General features: G+C 32.0%; 1 protein-coding gene and 1 long non-coding RNA gene across 6 annotated transcripts in view; both read left to right on the top strand.

The window, feature by feature from the left end:
• LOC148231756 (nucleolar protein 4) overlaps nucleotides 1–20922 on the top strand; it is a 314898-nt gene that overhangs the window by 140162 nt on the left and 153814 nt on the right. The window lies entirely within an intron of this gene.
• LOC148231757 (uncharacterized) lies at nucleotides 49–3699 on the top strand. The gene is made up of 2 exons (XR_015810624.1): nucleotides 49–435; nucleotides 518–3699. It is a non-coding gene; the product is annotated as an uncharacterized LOC148231757 (long non-coding RNA).

The raw sequence follows: 20922 nt of genomic DNA, 5'->3' as shown, positions 1-20922 counted from the left end.
ACCAGCGAAAGGAACAGAATTAACCCTTTAAACGCCAGTGACTTTTAGCAACACCATTCTGTATTAAGGCCGTCGCGTAGGATTTTCCCATAGCCGTGACGTCACGGTCCAACGGTATAGAGCGCGACGGTCGGCGGCGGCCAGAACTAAACCGTCCGTTGGCGCGCGACGCGTCAGATTCACGTGCGCGTGTTTATTTACCAAAAATCGGTTAAATATCGCAGTTAACCATTTATCCGTGTCGTCGTGTGTTATTCAGTGTTATTTGGTGTATTTGCAACCATGGTTTATACGTGTTGTGTCCCAAATTGCAACGGAAACTACAAGAACGGCCCCAAAGTCAGCGTCTACAAATTTCCTCGAGATGAAGCGACTAAAAACAAATGGATCCGGGCGATTCATCGAGCACATTTTGCTCCTACTCGACATTCTAGGGTACGTATTGTTTTTACACATATAATATGATGATCGATACACACACCTAACCTACAATATAATGGATCATAACATAACATAGGTATGCGAGCGCCACTTTACCGAAACGGATTTCAGACGAAATAGTGAATATTATGACGAAAGAACCGGACGTCATCTGAGCGTTCCCTTGGACAAAAAAGCATTGAAAGAATCAGCAGTTCCGACGAAGCTACCCAATTGTCCAGATTATCTATCTGCTTCGGCTTCTACTTCGACCAGAGAGAGTGCAGAAGAGAGACGCACGCGTATCGACAATTCCAATATAGAAGCTGCAATTGCCAACAGCTATCGTTCCAAAGCTAAATATGATAGTAATAGAGTATTTTCCAATTTTAATCAATTTATTGTTTGTCTAGATAGCCATAATGTCGACGAGGAGTGGACCATAGTCAAGAAAAACGGCCTGGTAAAATTTATTTTAATAGAAGACGTTCCAGCCCCCGTCATTACGCTCTCTGCCGTATTTAGCCAAGACTTAAAATTAACATTATATAAAAACAAAACCCAACTAACTCGCTTAAATAATAAACAAATCCCATTAGCGTTTCAAAATATTAATGATGTAATTGAAACATTAAATACTTTTAAATCTTCTCACCAAAATGTAAACGAGAGTTCCGTCGATGACAATATTCAATTGATCCTCGATACGTTAGCATCGACTCGTAGATTAATAGATGAAGATAAGAGGAAATATATCGATTTTTTAAGTGAGCAAGTAAAACTTTTCAATTGTAAAAAAAATCGTTATAGATATTCACCTGATTTTGTAATATTTTGTAGCATTTTGTTCTCAATATCTCCCCACGCATATAGATACATCAGAAGCTTTGATTATATGATTTTACCTCATCCGACTACAGTTCATAAAATTTGTTTAAAATATAATACCGATCCTCAGATTGAACAAAATGAGGCAAATTTTTTAACTTATATTAAACAAAAGTTTCATTTTTTAAAAGATAGTGATAAAGTTGTTAGTTTAATGATTGACGAAATTTATATTAAGCCATATTTTGATTATAAAGGGGGAAATATTGTAGGTATGGCTTATAACACTGAAGAAGCAGCTAAATCTGCTCATGTATTTATGTTACAAAGTTTGCTTTCTTCGTTTAAAGAAGTTGTGCATATTTTACCTGTAAAAACGATGAAAGCAATGGAATTATTTAACTTCATTAAGAGAATTGTAGTCGGTCTACAGAATATAGGATTTAATGTAGTCTGTGTCGTAAGTGACAATAATTCTATAAATCGTAAAGCGATGTCTTATTTTGCTTCACCTCCTCAAGTCAGTATAGTTTACAAACATCCTTGCAAAGATAATGCACCTTTGTTTTATATTTTAGATTCTGTTCACGTATTGAAATGTATACGAAATAATTGGATTAATCAGAAAGATACCGATCAGTCGATTAAGTTTCCATCTTTTGAAAATGTAAACGATGATACTTTATCTGTAGCTTCCTTTTTAAATGTGAAAAAATTGTATCAAATGGAAAATAATCAACTTGTCAAATATGCTCACACATTAAATTTAAAATCTCTCTCACCTAGTTGCTTTGAAAAACAAAATGTGAAATTAGTATTAAATATATTTAACGACAATGTTATACAGGGACTGTTAGAAATAGGTCAGCAGCATAATTTATCTAACCACCGATCTACTGCTGAATTTATTAGATTAATAAAAACTTGGTGGGAAATAGTAAATGTAAAAACACTGCACAAAGGTGACAGATTTAGAAATCCTCTTCAAAATCCTCTCGTACCTGCCGAAGAAAATTCAAAATTTTTAGAAAAATTTCTAGTATGGTTAGATTTTTGGAAAGGATTAAATGTAAAATGTAATAAACTAACCAGAGAAACGCACGATGCAATTTCCCACACGACACACGGGCTTTTACAATTAAGTGAATATTGCAAGGCAGAATTAAATTTCAAGTATTTGCTTCCAGGCAAAATTCAGACAGACAATCTTGAAGCCCGTTTTGGTAAATATAGGACGATGGCAGGTTCTCAATATTTAATTACAATAAGACAAGTGTTTGAAGTTGAATCCAAAATTAGAATCCAAAATTTATTGCCATTAACGTTAACGTCTGAAAAATTTGGAAATATTAATTTAGAAAATAGTATAGAAATTGATAATGAACCTAACGCAGAATCAACTAATTTTATGTCAGAATCTACTAATTTTATGTCAGAAACAACAGACTTCGATTTAATTTATACTGAAGAGGATTTTAATATGATTCAACCACAGTTACCTATATTTACATATTTAGCAGGCTATTGTGCAAGAGTAGTACTAAAAAGAGTTAAGTGTGATATTTGTAAAAAGTTTTTAGTTTTAGACAAACATTTAAATTTTGCTAATTTAGAAGAAAATTTCAATTTTATTAAAAATGTTGATAGAGGCGGTTTATTGTATCCGCACTCTGATTTAGTAAATGTAATTATGCTAAATTACATTACAATAAACAAATTAATTAGCACTAGTCATGAAAATAAGTTTTTAAAATGTAAAGCTCAGAGGGAATTAGTAATATGTTTAACGTTAAATACAGTCGAAGAACATGATTTCTTTCTATCGGAATTTTATTGTCCATCATTGAAGCATACCGATTTTAATATTTTAAGGCTATTAATAAAAACATCTACAAATATATTTTTAAACAATTATATGAAAAAGAAAAATAACATAATATCGATTAATTCTGATGGAAAGAAAAGGAGAAAATTAGAAACACTCACCTCGGGTAGTTAGTTTTAAGATTTTTTTATTTTGTAAATATGTTGGGTTTTGTTTTGTATCATACCAATTAATTTTAATTAGACATATGTCAACTTACTTTAAAAGAGATCAGCTGAGCTGCAAAAAAGATATGTATTCAAATATTAATTTGTATGTATAAATATGGCAATGATTGACTTAATGTATTCACTTTTCCAGATCAAAACAACAATAGATTGAAGTAGCGATTCGAGAGAAAGCTGTTATATGTCAAATAAAATTCAAGTTTTATAAGTGAAATGGAGAAAAGTTATATTTATAAACAAATTATCTTGAACTATAAGAATGAAATTTATGTTAAGACCATGTACTAAAATTTGTTATATGTTTTATGTAATTGAATATGTAAACTCTTATCAAATAAACAGTGAAAAAGTTTTTTCATTAACATACAAATAAACTAGAATTTTCGGACATTCCTTAAATGTACTTTGTTTTAATTATATTTTTTTTATTGACCTATTTTTAAAAAATGTTCTGATAATTTTCAAAACTAGTAATAAAAATCATAAATGAAACCTTGATTTTATTAAATTTAAGAATTATTTTTCATTCTAAAACGGCTATTAAAAATACCGAAATCGTAAAAGCGCGTAGATTCTCTAGTACGTTTGCCGCGCCGAGTATCCCTACACCCAATGACGTCACGCGCGCTGCTGTCCGGCCTTCTATCTAGGTGGTGTTGCTTTTAGTGAGTCACCTCTTATTTCTCTTCACGCGTCTCTTTCTAAAAATAATTATAAAATACTTGGTTTACTGATAAATGAAACACAAAAAAATTGTAAATAATTCGTCAACTTATTTTAAAAATTAATTTGTTTAAAAAAAATAATCAATAAGTTACTCACTTAAGTGCGCCAACGCACACGGTCGAAAGTCCACAACAATTCCGACATATTAAAGTGCGTCAATTTTAATAAAAGCTTTTTAAAATGCTTCGCTCTGGTTTTGTCGATGTATACTAAAAGTCTTTTAAGTGGCACTGTGAACACAATTTTATTAAAAAAATAAGTAGCAATTAATATAAACTTCTCAAGGTTAATATAGCCAGTAAGAAATTTCTCGAACCAGTGTCTTTCAGTTCTCTGACTAACAGTACCCTCACCAAATTATATTAGAAAATATAATTTGTCCATAATCTTGTCAATTTAGTAAAATTAACGTGCTGCAACTGGCATCATTGTTTGAATCGATATATTAATTAAAACTTACATAGTCATGTTTATTAACCTAACGACTTTAAAATTTCAATGTAAAAGTTTGATTTGATTTGATTTTAGTTAGAAGATAAGAAGGTGCTAAATATTTTTTGTCATTCTTTAGCTTTTTAATATTTCTTTTAGTGTCAAAAATATATATTCAAATTATTGTAAAAGGATACAGATCTTTGTATCTTGGAGCGATTATAGATCAGACTTTATATGTGTAAGCGAAATCGTTCGATTGACCAAACTCATACTGTTTTTTTATGTCTGATCCCTCACCCACGCTCATACCCAAAGATACCCGCACGGGACCCCTCTATACATACATATGTATGTATATACTTTTTGTCCTTTTTTATTCTTCACGCTTCATCTTGGCGGTCGCCGTGTGTCGGCAAGATATCAGTCAAAAGCGGATTATAGCGACCCGACACTGTGACAACCCTTTGGCAAGAAAAATGAACCCTTATTTCGAATTTTACACACGCATAAGTCATTTGAGGGTCGCTTGACGACGCGGCGTCTGGAGGCGATGCTTCAATATGTACATAATTTTTGAGAGGAGATGGGGATGCTTTCGAACTAAAAATGTAACTGTGTTAAAGTGCGTAAGATTACTTTCGCTATAGCAGAAAGTGATTATCAACATCATATTTGATATTCCCGGTATATTAAGATATTGAAATTTATATTAGTGAATTTTTACTATCGTACAGTAATTGAAAAAATAACGTTCGTATAGATAAACCGACATTGATTTTCGAACTTGAGATTAAAATATCTTTCAGTTCTGGCAACGACATGTAGGTATGCTGGTTTAATATAATGGTTATATTCCCGTTGCAGTAAATTTCGCAACGGTACCGCATTTAACATCGTTATCGGTCACCTGTTGAATTTGGCGATTTCGAAAATTTACGGCCCAGATTAAAAAAAAACTTCCCATCCGAAAAATACTTCATAAGTCAGGCGACTATGTTTTTTCATTATTTATTATTTTTTTTCTCTCTTTTTTGTGTTGTGAATCTTTATTAAACTTGTACAAAAACATATAATAAAATGACTATTTCGCTGAGATTACAATTTGTTCTATTATACTAATAAAATATTAATAAATATATAAAATTTATATTATGGTTTAATATATTATTTTTAAAGCCTTATTAACCGGCTTCAGTTAGGATAGATTAAAACTTATTCTTTACTCATTATAATCGATTTATTTCAATACTTGGCTATAAACAAAATTGTTAGACTTCGGTCTTCACGTATTGCAGTAACATATAATCGATCGTCAGCATGTCGCTGTTCAGTTCAACTTTCAATTTTAAATTTGAATGTTGAAAATAGCACAGTTGACCAAAAAATGACACGTGCAAATGTCACGTGGCTACTTCACCGTATATTTTTTGTTTTAAAGTATATATAATACATAATACGTGCTTTAATAATGTTTATAGTCGACTTAATAGCATTGATAATATTAATATGCTAAGAGTCTTTACGTGGGATATATGACTATATTTGTTATAGTAAAATTATATTGCAAAGATTTAAATAAATGATTTAAATGTCAGAAATATTTTTTCTAGCACATCTATTTTTTAATAGTCGATTTTAAAGAATGAAAAAGAAACCGTCTTTTACAGTAAATTTAAATAAAAAAACTATAGTTTTGGCAACATTCTACCATAATAATTTTATAATAACCCTTTAAAAAATTAACAAACATTTTTTGATTATGTTAGCAAAACTACAAAAGCATTACTACCCTAAAATATTATTTTTAAATTAAAATATCTATAATTTAAAAATAATGTGAAATGTTTATTATTATATATTTAAAAATAAAACATTGCGCTATATTTGTAACTTTTTTACTTTCATAAATATAACTAAGAGCCCAAAATATGAATTTAAGATACAAAATAAAAATATTTTAGAGATACAATATTTTCGGAAAAGTTTAAGTCAAATGTATTAAAAAATGATTAAGTAACTTTTGCTATCTAGATCAAATATCTCATGCAAAAAATAAACATATCAACCTTTTTATTGTGGCAAAAATATGCTATTTTTAGTGTTGTGACTATTGATTCTAAAATCATGGCTTTTTTCAAGTCCCGGGAAGTAAGAAAAAAATCAAGTTTCTAAGAATTTTCAGTAATCAAGACTTTAAATAAATATTAACATGATTGTAAGAAACCATAATAATAATTTATTATTCAAAAATTGAAAGGCATATTTTTATTTATTACTGATACTACAAAAAATATTTCATTTACAAAATATAAAAATCAGCAGTTTTAAAATTTTATTCAAGAAATAAGAATATATACTTTATTTTTTCTGGGTAAAATTAGTTTTTAGTAAGACTAAGACTATAAGGGACGAATCAAATAGTATATTTATAATTTTAGTAGTTAACGTTTTTGCCTTTGAAAATACTCGCACGCTTTCTGTTGATGTTGGCTTAATCATGAGCAAAGATTTATATTTATAAAATATTTAGATTTTGAGTCCGTATCCTGATGGTTGCAAAATCTTAAAATTATTTCCTCGAAAACAATTATTATTTTACCGGAGAAATATTCTAGTGGCTTAATAGTTGTATTTTAATTTTGTATTCGACTGTCAACTATCTAAACCAATAAAAAATATTTTCTTATTAGTTCCGCATTATTCCAAAATATATTTTTTTAAACAAAGAAGTCTGGCATTTATAAAAAACATAACCAATAAACTACTTATTTATTCTTTCTTATTTATTTGCACTTTCAGCGCTGTAAATATTTTAGTAAAAAATCAGTGTTTTGATTTTTTTTAATTTCTCAGTAAAGCTTGAAAATTATGAATCGTTTTGGTATCGATTAAAAGTAATATTTCATGATTTTGATCTAAATATTGTGCCAAAAAACTGCTATTTTGTGACACATATAATTGGTATCAAAAATGTAATATTTCCCTACTTGTGAAATGCAAGAAATTTTACGATTTTTTTTATAGTTTTATTCTAGAATATTTAATTTTTACTCTTAAAAAGCTGTAAGAATAAAATATACTATATATTAAAAACTAACGGCAATTTTGAAATTAGCACATATAAAAATAATTCAGAATTTTCAATATTTCTGGCAACAAATTATAATCGAAATAAAAAAATATGGTACCTCATAATAGTGAGTTACCGACAGCTAGTAAAAAATAAATACAATATGGCTGTAACATTTTTTCAAGTGATATAATGAATAAATGTTTATTTTTATAGTTATGCAAAATTTGGTTTTTCTGAAAAAAAAATAATGCTTTATTAGAAAAAAAAAATACTTAATCAATCTTACACATAATTATCTTGATGTACAAAATTTTATTTTAATTATTTATATATTTATGCAAAATAAAAATATAATACTTTCTCAACAATGGTAGAGGTATCATTTTTATGTGTGTATGTATGTTAGATATCGAACGCTGCTCGGTTCATCGGTCCCGGCCGATTTTCACCCCAATCCGTTCATCCAAACGACTCGGTATTCGTCACCGAATCCGTCCGAGTATTCTCATTACTTTTTTTCCTCTCGTCGGTTTCATGCCTCTTTGGATACCGGGACGAGGGTTGGGAGCCCTCTTCCAAGTTTTTCTCCGGCCGAAGGCTTGCGCTTGTCACCGAGGCGAGGTGTGGGATAGCCACCCTCTTCTCCGGGGCGGCCGGTTCAACCCTCGTCTGTTGCCACACTAAAGTAAAGGAGAGGGTGGGAGGGGTGGTTGTGCGGTGAAAATGATAATTTGAAAGCGTCACGGGCGAACGAAACTTGCGGATGACGCGAACTTGTCACTTTGAAAACTCGCCGAGGGTTGGGTGCAGCGGCGATGAAGTGCCGTTGCATCTTGAGATATTGTTCTAAAACTTTAACTTCAAAAAGTTTACGTGTTTTTACCAAATTAATCCGGCGCCGATGGCGTGTGGTAGTGAACCGATGGATTATTGAATGGGTGGACGTTGTAATTTTTAATAAAAGCGAACTCTTTCGCTCTTAATTAAAGTTTATAGAAACACAAAAAGTGGTGCAAAAGTAATCACTCCTTCAGAATATACCGCATATATCACTGTTAGACTTACCGTATTGCTGAAGAGAAGCTTGTATTTGCATGAAATCGAAAGAACTGCTGTTGGCTATGTAAACTAAGATTCTTCAATTCTAGAAACACACTAAGAAGAGTAATTAAAAATGATAGAAGTGATTTTTTATTTAGTTTACAGCACTGTTATGGAAAAATCCACTGTAAATATTCATTCACCATGTGAAATAATTTGTCGAAAATACGCGTTAAAAGCGCAATAAACCAAAATGTGTTTATGATTGTTTCACAAGTGAATTTGTTATGCTGTCGAATGAATTAAGACGATGTTTTTACACCGCTATTTTATTGATAAATCTGCACCAGTTTTAAGAAAAATGTATAATCTACGAAAATATGCCAGATTAAATATTATTTGGCTGATTGTATCACTTTAAAATTATAAGATAAAATATAACTGGCGAATGGAAAAATTCTGGGTGTTGACAAATAAGAAAGAATCAAATGTAAATCGATAAAAGGGTTACATAAAAAAATAATTTTGATTTGAAAATTCTTTAGCGATGTTTTTTTTTGTTGCTTCAATTCGTATATGGAAATATGAAAAAAAGCAAGCGGTAAGACAAAGAGTTGCGGCGTCGCCGAGCATAAAAATAAAGGAGCGGCAGTCAATGGGGTGCGAGATGTTTTATGGGGGTGAATTTTTGGTCGGGGGAGACGATCAAGCGACGTCTCTTTCAGGAATGTCAATCTGACGTTGTGTCTTGACGGATGATTTAATCTGCAAATGAAATAGAAACAACGATCAAAAAAAAAAAACTATGATTTTTTTACCTCTCATATATTATAGATTGAAAGATGAAAATAAATTCATTGAAAATTTCATTCTCTAAACTACGGTTAAAAATTTTCTGCCATTGATTAAAATGTTAAAATTGTACTACCACATATGGATGAATGGATTACCTCAAATTCGATCTAAGCGGCAACGCAGAAAGCCCCTGGGCTTCTCACGGGCGGTTATTATCACGAAATGAGCAATTACGAATAGGCAACAGACCATGAATACACAGACTGTGGTGACGTCACACTCCTCCGTCGAAGCCTTATTAACGTGGATACGCACCGTCCCTGACAACGCGCAAAAATAAATTATAAATACATCTTTATAGTTATTAACTCTAAGATATAAATCAAGACATGGTTTGCTTCACCATATGACGACATTTGGTCTTATCGTTTCCTTTTTCTGTTCTTAAACTAAGAGCTTTCATTCGACAGTGAAAGTATGTTAAAACTAGTCATGTGAACATGAGAGAAATATCCATATACGTTCCTAGGTTCATAATTTATGAATCCTATACACTCCTAAACTACGTCTACAAGAGGGAGTTTAAAAAAATGTGTATACAGTATACGATTATCCAGGCTAATTTTGGGGAGAAAGGGCACATGATTAAAAAACACGGATAATTTGGTTTTAAAATATGTGTAATATATTTAAAATACAGATTTTTTTTATTTATTTAAAATCCGTAATTCTCGATTGCTTCTGAGAATCATTTCATTTTCGAATATCTGTAAAAATTTTTCTAAAAACTATTATATCGTAATATTAGAATCCCCTATATATAATAAAGTTTCAAAAAAAGTCAGTGCCGTCTTGTGAGTAATTTAATTATCAATATCTTCTTCACTTTAATCTCAAATATCTGTATATCAAAACTCTTTTTTGCTTAAAATAATCAACAGCAAAATTTATATTTTAGTCCCTTCAAATGATCTAGGTTTTTTGCTTTTCCGATAACCAAAAGTTTTATTTTATGAGTTTCATTTCATTTAACCATAGATAATCAGCATCCGAATAATTAAGAATATACACCCATACCTCGCTTTACGACTTAGATACGTTCCACGAAACTTGGCCGCAAAGCGAAAAGCCGTATAACGAATCAATTATTCTAATACAAATTCATACAAATTCAATGGGATCGGTTCTAAATTTGTTAAATATGTAACATGGTTTATCATTTAAAATGCATTTTATCTTTTTATTTCATTTAAATCAAAAATACATACATAACAAGTACATTAATTTGTACATAAAATAATAACAGACTCCAAAAACCAACAATAATCCATAAACAAAAATGTAACAACTTCATTTTACATAAAATATGTGTATGTATACATACATCATTTTTTTTAAAATGGCTTTAATCTGAAGACGATGAATAAATGGTAAACTGCAGATCACTGTCGTCATTATTTTTCGCTGGTAAGGATGGGCCTGGCTTAAAAAAATTGTCCAACGTTGTGTCTTGTCTTTTTGCCTCTTTCGTTCTTCAGTGATTAATAACAGCTAATGGCTGAGTTAATTCCTCGCGAAACTTTAGCGCTACGTTCGACGTAAGGATCATTTTCAAGGAAGACGTTTATTCCTTGTTCGAAATAGGAAAAAGCTTTTGACAATTTTTTTGATGTTAGCTGTTTGGATACAACAGGCTCTGTCTCTTCATCAAATGCCGGTTCTGCTTGCAACTGAATGAGTTCCTTATATGAAAGGGGTTCCCTATCAGCTTCAAGTAGATCAAGCACATCACATTCGTTCAAACCTTCAAAGCCGAGATCATGTGCTAGATCCAAAATGTTTTGCCTAATTTCAGGAAGGCAATTAACTTCTGAATCAGTACTTTTTACACATTCTGGCCATATTTTTTTCCAAACATGGTTCATTGTTGTTAATTTTAATTTCTTCCATGATTCACTGATGCTGTCAACAGCATCCTTGATGTTCTAGTTTTTCCAAAATGTTTTAATTGAAGATTTACCATCGGTTTCCCTTATAAGTTGTCGGAAAGTTCGGCGTAGGTAATATGCCTTAAAAGTGGCTATTGCACCCTGATCCATTGGTTGGATCAGAGCTGTTGTATTTTTCGGAAAGTACTCAATCATGACATCTTCAGATAGTTCGGATAAATTAGAAGGATGCCCTGGTGCATTATCCAAAATTAACAAAGCCTTGTTGCTTAAGTTATTGTCTCGCAAATATTTTTTCACTTCTGTGCAAAAGTGATTTTTGAACCAATCCTCTAAAGTAGCTTTAGTCATCCAAGCTTTCTTGTTGGATCTTCATATGACGGGTAATTTATTTTAATTTAGTCCTTTAAGAGGCCTTGGATTTTCGGACAAATATATTAAAAGTGGTTTTAGTAGCAAAGTTAATCGTTCTTTAGACACCTTATAACCAGGCGCAGATTTTTCGGTTTTTGAAATGTACGTGCAATCAGGCATTCGCTTCCAATAAAGCCCTGTTTCGTCTACGTTAAGCACTTGTTCAGGTTTATGACCACCTCTTTCAATAATTACCTTTAAAATGATGGGATATTCCTTAGATGCGGCCTCATCGGCGCTAGCTGCTTCACCTTTCATTTTAAAATTATGCAAATTAAATGTATTTTTAAATTTTTTTAAAAATTTACATCGAAAAAAAGTTTTTTTGCCGTTATAGCGAAACATTTTAGTCCGTAAATCGAAAACGTGCCTTAATTGAAGAGGGCCGTTATAGCGAAATGCCGTATAAAGAGCGGGCGTATAGCGAGGTATGGGTGTATTGTGATTATTATAAACTAGTGCCACAATTTTTTTTTTATTTTCGAAAAATCAGTTGATCATGCCTGGGTTAGGAACTATAAAAATGGTTACTATAGAATGTTTTTTAAAATAACTGATTCTGTTTATTTTTATAAAGGAAATTATTACATTACATACACAGTAAAAAGCCACCTTTTTTCTTGGTCCTGGTCATGTAAATACGTGTCTTTTTTTAAGCAAAAACTATGGAATAAGCATTTCAAACACGATTCACGGTATGATATTTTTAAATTGCTTTTGTGATCTGCACAAGCTTTACGTTTATTTTTTGTAAAGCCTTTGATTTGTTTTTCAGTGGCCAAATATGTAATAATAAAATGTGTAGCACATGTGTAAATGTGTTACAATACCTACCCGTAGGTGTTGATTGTTACTAGTGCCTATCATGGTTTACATTAATTAGAGATTTTTCGGTTGATCATTTTTTAACTCCCAACTCAAGACCAACTCTCATTTTTTATTGGTAAATATAATAGTTGCTTTCAATCAAAAGTTATTATTATAAAGGCATCTCCAACTGTAAGCGTACTTACTTATCTAGCTATATAAGTACCCTTTCAATCTGTCCCCAAACGCAGATTCAACCGTCGCGCTTTTAGGTTAGCCTAACAAGCGTCTCGGAGTTGCCAGCGTCAAAAACTCGGCGGCGATTAGCGCCAGCGTTTATCGGGACGAAACGCTATGGGGTGCATCGGGGACGAAAAAAATAATGAATCGGGTCGAGGGGCCGGGGGCGATTAGGGCGACGATGGGGGCAGAACGGGGCGCGGGGGCGTCGGCTAACGACGCGGCTGATTAATCGCGGCGGCGGGGGGTGCGGGGGAGCGAGCAGGGCGCCGCTAATGGCCTCGGCCCCCGTTCGCCCCTTTCCTCCCGCAGCCGCCGCCGCCAGCCAACAAATTATTTCTTCAGACGTCCGCGCCTCGTTTGTAATGGATCGGCCCGCGACCGCTGCATATTCAATTGGCCAACTCGTTCTCAAACTTGGATAGATCCAAAGGTCAAGTAAAATTATTTAGTAATCTAGTATTCAAATTACTAAATTACTTGCCTTATAATAATATTTTTAAAGCGATTTTATAGATATATGTAACAATTTATTCATTGTCCATTGTGTCTAAAATACTAAATCACTTGCTTTTAATTTTTATAGGACCTTATCTTATACCGATAGGTTTATTTTAATGAAACGAAATACTTCAAAATATTTTTTTAACAATATATTTTATTTTTATTTAATCATGAAAATATTTCATATGTGGAAATTATAAAAAAAATAAGTTGTACTTATCCATTGATTCTACTTAAATGAATTGTTTATTGAATAATTAAATATTAAGTTACCGAATCTATTTGATTTTCTTTGTTTCGATAGATCAAACGGTGTTACAAAATATGTACAATAAAGACGCGTGAAAACATTTTCACCCCTCTGATGATAAAATTAAATGTTTTATTCGAAAAGAGGGGGAGTTTTCGTGTGCTCAAATATAATTACGATTAGAGAGGGCGATATATTTATTACGTCGAAATGTGTAGTATTTTTTGTTGTAACATAACCCATATAAACCCCAATATTTTTTTTGCTATATTTCATTAAAAAAAATATTTAGAAACAAACTTAAAAATATTCGCTTTAATAAAAAATGATTTTTTAATTGATTAAAGTTGATAATCATTCAAAACACATATTAATTTATATTTGTATGTATGTACATCAAAGTTTTTTGAGCCAGAAATTAGGTCCCAAGAACGACGTAGGTTAGGGTGGGTACGATAGGGATGGAGTCCGCAAAAAAAAATGTTGTTACGGGCTACATAAGTTTTAGAACTGGTGGTCTAATACATATCCTAATAAACTATTGTAGATTCAAAATTAGTAAAATTGGCAATGTCGTCATTGTAAGGAATGCATGATCTGGGGATGCTGCGTTTGATGTCTGTCTGACAAAAATATTTGTTTATTTGTAGAAATCAACAAACAAAAAAACTTGATACATAAAAAAAAATAATCGCCACACTGCTTTCACCTACTGTAAGTATCTGGGTGAAAACAAATTAATTAGACAGATAGCTGTGTGTATTGAAAAGTTCATCTGATACTCTTTTTTTGCATGCGGTACTTCCGTTCAATTATTGGACGTCAGCTCAAATACAATGAGAAAAAACCTTCTTATAAATCCAATTGACGCAAATCGACTAGTTGTATAAAACCTTTTCGATCTTTTTAATTTTGTAACAACTTAAAAAAATGTACAGGCGGCCCTCGACTTTCGCACATAATTGGTTCCTGAAAATGTGTGCGAATGTTGAACGTACGAAAGTCGAGGGAAGTAAAAAAAATTGAAATTGTATGTATTTTAAAATATTTATTTATCAAGTAAATATAAGATGTTTAAGATGCGTTTAAAAGACACGTTTAAGTGGGGTTTGCGGGTGTTTCCTTTGAAAAGTTATCAAGAGTTAACTGTTTTCCACTATTCTTTTTCTTTTCTTCATATAGTATTTTATAACATGCTATGTTATTATTGATCGCCCCACGCACTTGAGATATGCGTTCTCCATTGGGATCACAATCTTCCATAATATTTAAAAATTTGTCAAGGTGCGTGAAGGCTTCATTCGTATTTTTCATTGTTATAGAGTTTTCCAAAATAAACCTGTCTCATCTACATTAAATATTTGGCTAGAGGAATATTCTACATCTTCAATAATTTTGGATAATTAGGAAATAAATTCTTTTGCAGCATCTTTATCCGCATCAGCCGATTCTCCAGTAAATTTAATATTATGAAAAGAATACCTCATTTTAAATTTGTAAAACCAACTGTTACTTGCTTGAAAAACCGTGCTAAAATATTTTTTTAATCTATCCTTCCAATCTTTGTGCAAACTAAGAGCTTTTGCTTGAATAATTAAAATACTCAGAGGGACATCTTTTTGACGTTGGTCATCGATCTACGATGACAAAGATTTTCCATTTCATCCATGTTTTTTTTTGCTGTGTTTTTTTGGAAACATACCATTAAAGATTGTGGAAATATATCTTAATTTTCCACAATTTTGAACGTATTCTTTAATTATATTTTTATTTTGCAAAATTGAACATATCGTAGACCTGTTTGTATCAAACGAACGTTTGATTGAAGCAAAAGATTCACCACTATCAGAACGTTTTTTTTAAAAAAAAAATTAAATTTAAAAAAATTGTTTTTTTTTTTAAATGTGTGAAATAGCGTATTGTGCGAAAGTCGAGGGCCGCCTGTATACTGATTAAATATCAGTTTTTATGTTATACATTGCACGTTACATACATAATAAATTACAGAACCGATAATTACACATAAAGTCGTTAAAAATTTAAATCACCTAATAAAAAACTAACATCAGAGCATTATTTAAAATTGAAGAATTAGCTAAATAATTAATATATGTATATATACACTACATTATGCTTAATAAAAGTATGTAAAAACATTTAGTGCTATCAAAAACAAACCACTTTAATAAAAAAATATATATTTTTAACCAAAATAATATTTTTTATAGAATGCGACGAAAAAAACGAAACTATGCGCGTTAAAAAAATAAAATAATAAGTGATTGGAAATTTTAGTTGGATTATTGAATATTTATGGTAATGAATTGATACATATTATATAACTATTAATTTTATATATTATATACGTATAAAAACTAAAAAGTACACTCTTATAATATTTTTTTGGCCTACACTGTGTAGCCCAAAAATTATAATAAAAGTTAATAACATTAAATAAAAATATAGAACATTACATTAAATATATTGTAAAGTTTTTTATATAAAAAAATAAACTCTTTCGTCTTAAAAAATCATATATTCATAACAAATTAAATTAAGATCAATAAATAAAGTGCAATGTATGTATTTATTTCATATTAAATTAACCGTGTACGTATGTTAGAAGTAACCATAGAATACCACCACAAGTTCCTACCAGGATCTCGATGTTCACACCTTGTGATAAATGTCAGAAAAGGTATACTCAGACGTGCGCTCTCGGCTCGCCATATTAATCTTCAACGATCCTCTCTTTGGATTCCACACATTTTTTTAGTACCATGACTAAGCGCTTCTGGGTACATATTATAAAAATCATACCACATACCACATTCCCATTTCGAGTTCAATTTAACACAACATATCTCATCTACAACAATCAATCAGTCTTTCCAATCTGTTCAATTAAAACATTCTAAGTTAATTTTATATAAATATGACTATTATCTATAATAAAAAAATCCTCGTTATCTTTCAATGCACAGGTGAGGGGGTGTTTTTGGAGTTCGAAGGGTGGGCGGTCGTATCGTGGGGTAGATGCGATTTGTTTAGCTATGTAAATTTATGTAGGAGCATCTGCCGTATAAATGTCAGCTGGCGGCGAGAAATGAATTGCTCAAACCATGCCGCAGAGCAAAGCTCCCATGAAACACAAACAAGGACCGAGAGAACTGATTAAACAAGCTTCAGTCCAGCTAAAAGAACGATTGTAGTAAAATCGACGGTTAAATTCCGCGAATTGGTCATTAAAATATTCGCAGAATCGATCATCAATAAAATTGTCAGATTGAGGAAACATTGAATTGAAAATAAATCTATTTTTATTCTAGGGTTTATTTAAAATTATGCTAACGAATTTCCTGTATGCTGAATGCTAACATTATTATGAAAGGCAATCTAATATGTATCAATCAAAATTAATATGGGTTAGAATCTCATTTCAATTAAAAAAATGAGGATCATATTTCTGGGTGATATGTCCTACAGCATAATTCGGCATAATTTAGGAAATATATTGTTTAAATTAAAATACCCCTGAATGGTCCTGAGTTTAATTTTTCTTTATGAGCAGCGTCTGATGTCGCGGTCGATTTTAATTCTATAAAATTATCAGTTGCATCATGATAGTCATAAAAAACAACTGTTATTTTAGGTGTCTTCTTATTTTTATCTATGTTATTAAATGTTTATTTTTGTTTAGTCATAAAAAATGTTTTTTTTTTGCTTTGTGTACGTACAAATAAAACAGCGTTTTAGTGACATTCCTAAAATGAAAATGTGCGGGTCTTGAAAACACCGACCAGCTAGCCAGAGCAGGTAGAGAAACTTACCAAATTTTATTCTTGCCGGATTAATGCAACTCTAGAATATTTAAAAAAATAATATATGATTTAACTCCCATTTTCCTTAACAATAACCTACTTTATTATTAATATCAAATGGTGTATAAATTTAATTTCGACTTAAAATATTATACATACATACGAGTTTGACTTCACTTGAAGTTTGTATCCACATTCAAAAACCAAAGGTAGCAGCCGCTTCCACTTTGCTTTTAAAATACTAATTTATAATTAAATATGTAGACTTCACTGATTTCCAGACTAAAAAGTATGGTGGTTATTATTTACTTGTAGCACTGTCTGATTGACTTGCCCATTTGGTACATATGTATGTTGTAACTAGGGATTCTGAAGTCTCGGGTTTTTTCGATTCCCGGGACTCGAGACCCAAATTTTTAAAGTCTCGGGAATTCCCGGGACTCGAGACTGATTATTTTTCGTATAATCATGAAAAAAAATTATGTTAAAAAATTAACTTATTATTATTAACTTTAATTAACTTATTATTATTAACTTTAATTAATTTATTATTATTAACTTATATTATTTGTGTTATAGGTACGATAGGTGAAAATTTATTGAAACAATTTAAGAACACTTTATTCGATATTTATTTAAATTTAATTTATTACAATTTTTTTAATCGAAATATTTATATCAATAATAAGTTAAAACCTTTACTTTTGTAAGGAAAAATATGTTTTTAAAAACACAAAGGCGTTTAATGATGAATCACATAGCCTGTTCCTGGTTTTTGTGGCAAATATTCTAGATGTAGAAAAAACTCTATCGCTTTCTGTAGATGTTGGCTTAATTGTAAGCAATGATTTGAATAAAAGCTCTAGATTCGGAGTTCGCTTGATAGTTGAATCTAATATCTGAAACTCCTTTTTAAAGTTGATTTTTTTATTTCTAGTCGTTGAAATATTTTGGTGGTTCGTGCGACAGAGTTGTGTTGATTTAAAATATTTTTTTTAAAAGGAAATTAACAATAATTTCGGAAGTTAATAAAGTGGCATCTCGACGACTTAGAGCTTCAACTGCCAGTTTTATAGGAGTGAGTACTTCACAAATATTTTCCAATACGTGAATGTTCGATTCATTACAAATTTGGCCGATGCCAAGATCAATTAATGATTTTCTAATGCAATTTCGTAATTTTCAAAATCTCGAGATCATGGGTAATAAGGAATTCCACCTTGTCTTTATATCGAGACATAAATTAAGCTCGACATCAAATTCGCTCTTTACATATTTTTGTAAAATTGCACTTCGGAAAGTCTCGAGTCCCGGGTTATTAATTTTTAAATTCCCGGGACTCGAGACAGCAAAAAATCTTTGAATTCTCGGGAATAAATTCCCGGGTTGTCTCGACACAGAATCCCTAGTTGTAACACATTGTGGGGCATAGCTTTAAGTTGCTTTGTTAAAATGCTGCTTCTTCAAATGCTAATGCTTGCACTACACTCTCTGGAAGTTGTCCGAACCGAAGTTACAACTGAAGTCGCCCGAGATTTACGACTTCGAGTAAGCGACCACACTGTCGCAAATTTCATATGCTGTCCAAACGGCGGCTTCTGTCACGTACAGCCGGCATATTTGCGCGCGATCGAAAAATGTGCCAAATAATCGCAATTTTTAAATTGTCATATTATTAAAACTACGCTACTGATAATTATAAAAGTTTGTGTGGGCACTCACCAATACAATATCAGTGAAAACTTTTCGGTCGTAAATATTCAATTTACGCAAAATCTTTGTCGGGTTTTGCAAAAGCCATGAAGAATATGAACACCACATCCTAGAATTGGTCGCCATCGATTCTAAATAAGAATTCGTTATGGTGTGACATTTATATAAACCGATCTAGGAAAATACATGAGGATATTCGAAACGATTTTTTTAACAAAATTAAGTACCACTAATTATTTTTTAATTATTTAATTTTATATGAAATTCTGTCTTCATTAGATTTTTTGAACAAAAGCAATAAAAAGTAAATTATTTTTGAATAAATGAAATAAATCAGTACTTCAGAATGAGCGCTTAGATAAAAAAGGTACATTTTAGTGCATCGATAAAGTAAAGAAGCATAAGATGATACGCCAATCTATCCGCATTGAATATTTCACCCGACAAAAACATTCATAGTCCACACAACCGCCTGACAAATTCATACCTCCTCCACTCCAACACCCCGTTTGGTTTTCAGCCAAGTGTGCGCAAGTGAAAAAGCGTTGTCGTGCGAAGTTGTAAGTTTGCCGGTCGGTTGTAAGGCGCGCGCGTAATTAGCCGAGTCTGTGCCGCCGCTGCGGGGCGGTAGGTGCGGGTGGAAAGAGTGGGTTGTGGGGGCGTCGAGGCGGCGAGGGCGGCGGTGGGGTTGGGGTAGAAGCGTCGGCGTCGGGGCAGCAACAAGTGTCCGCCGGCGCCGCGGCGCGACCCGCATTCAAATTACTCCGCTTCCAGTTCCACCGAGGGCACTTCCTTTGTGAGGGGCCCGCCATTGTTTTCCAGGCCAGCATCCGACGAGACCTTCCGCGCCGACTTAATAATGGCTTCGGAATGAAAAAAAATGGATTCGTAACGTAACACCACCGCGGAAGTGATTGCATCATCGACTGGGTGTTTTCATCAAACGATTGAGATTTATGATTTTTGTTTCATATTTTTTAGCTCTAAAAATGAACCATCATTATTTAACATTAAACCATTAAAATCTTGTGTACCGCCTATCGTCGTCGACGTTGGCATCCATTTATTATTGATATAATATAATGTCAGTCTATTAAACAATGTTATTCAATATATAAATGGTTAATACAAAAGTAATGTCATATAACTATAACTTATGTAATGGGGTATATTCTATTGTATGTTGTTTCTTGGAAATCCGCTAAGGTATTTCCAATCCCAAAAGTAAGTAAGGAACTGGCCAATTAGTCTTCTGTCAATGCTCAGTAAAATCTTCAAGCGACTTATCTTAAAAAACTTTCAATAAATGAAATTTTTTCGACGGCACACTAGCACACTAGAAGTGCTGAGTTTATTTATAAAAAAAATATACGGGTAGATATAGAAAAAGCCTTCGACACTGTTTGATATATAAGTTATTAAAAGCTATCGGTTTTTTCACTTATCCGCATAATTTATGATTATATTCGCGACAGAAAATTTACTATCTCAATCCCGAGAGGAGTAGCAATGGGAGTGCCACAGGGCAGCATTCTCGGCCCTCATCTTTTCCCCCTAGATATCCATGACGTTCCAACCCAACAATAATGTCAATTTGCGCTATATGCGGATGATTTGGCAATCTTCATCAAGCAAGAAAATAATCGCCAGACTTGAAAGTGGACTGGGGCAACTGCGCAACTAAAAATAAATGACCGTAAAACAGAAGCTATCATGTTCTTTCGTAGAACAATGCGATTCTCTTGTAACATATAAAAATAAACGGCGGACAAAATCTGACAAATATCTCAGGTTGCACCTGGAGTGAAAAAATTAAAAAAAAAAACATGTTAAAGCCATTAGACAAAAAGGAAT

The sequence above is a fragment of the Plectrocnemia conspersa genome, unplaced genomic scaffold (assembly GCF_051122295.1).
Source record: "Plectrocnemia conspersa isolate PC_06_02 unplaced genomic scaffold, ASM5112229v1 ptg000009l, whole genome shotgun sequence".
NCBI lineage: Eukaryota > Metazoa > Arthropoda > Insecta > Trichoptera > Polycentropodidae > Plectrocnemia > Plectrocnemia conspersa.
This window is presented reverse-complemented; position numbering and strand designations above follow the sequence as displayed.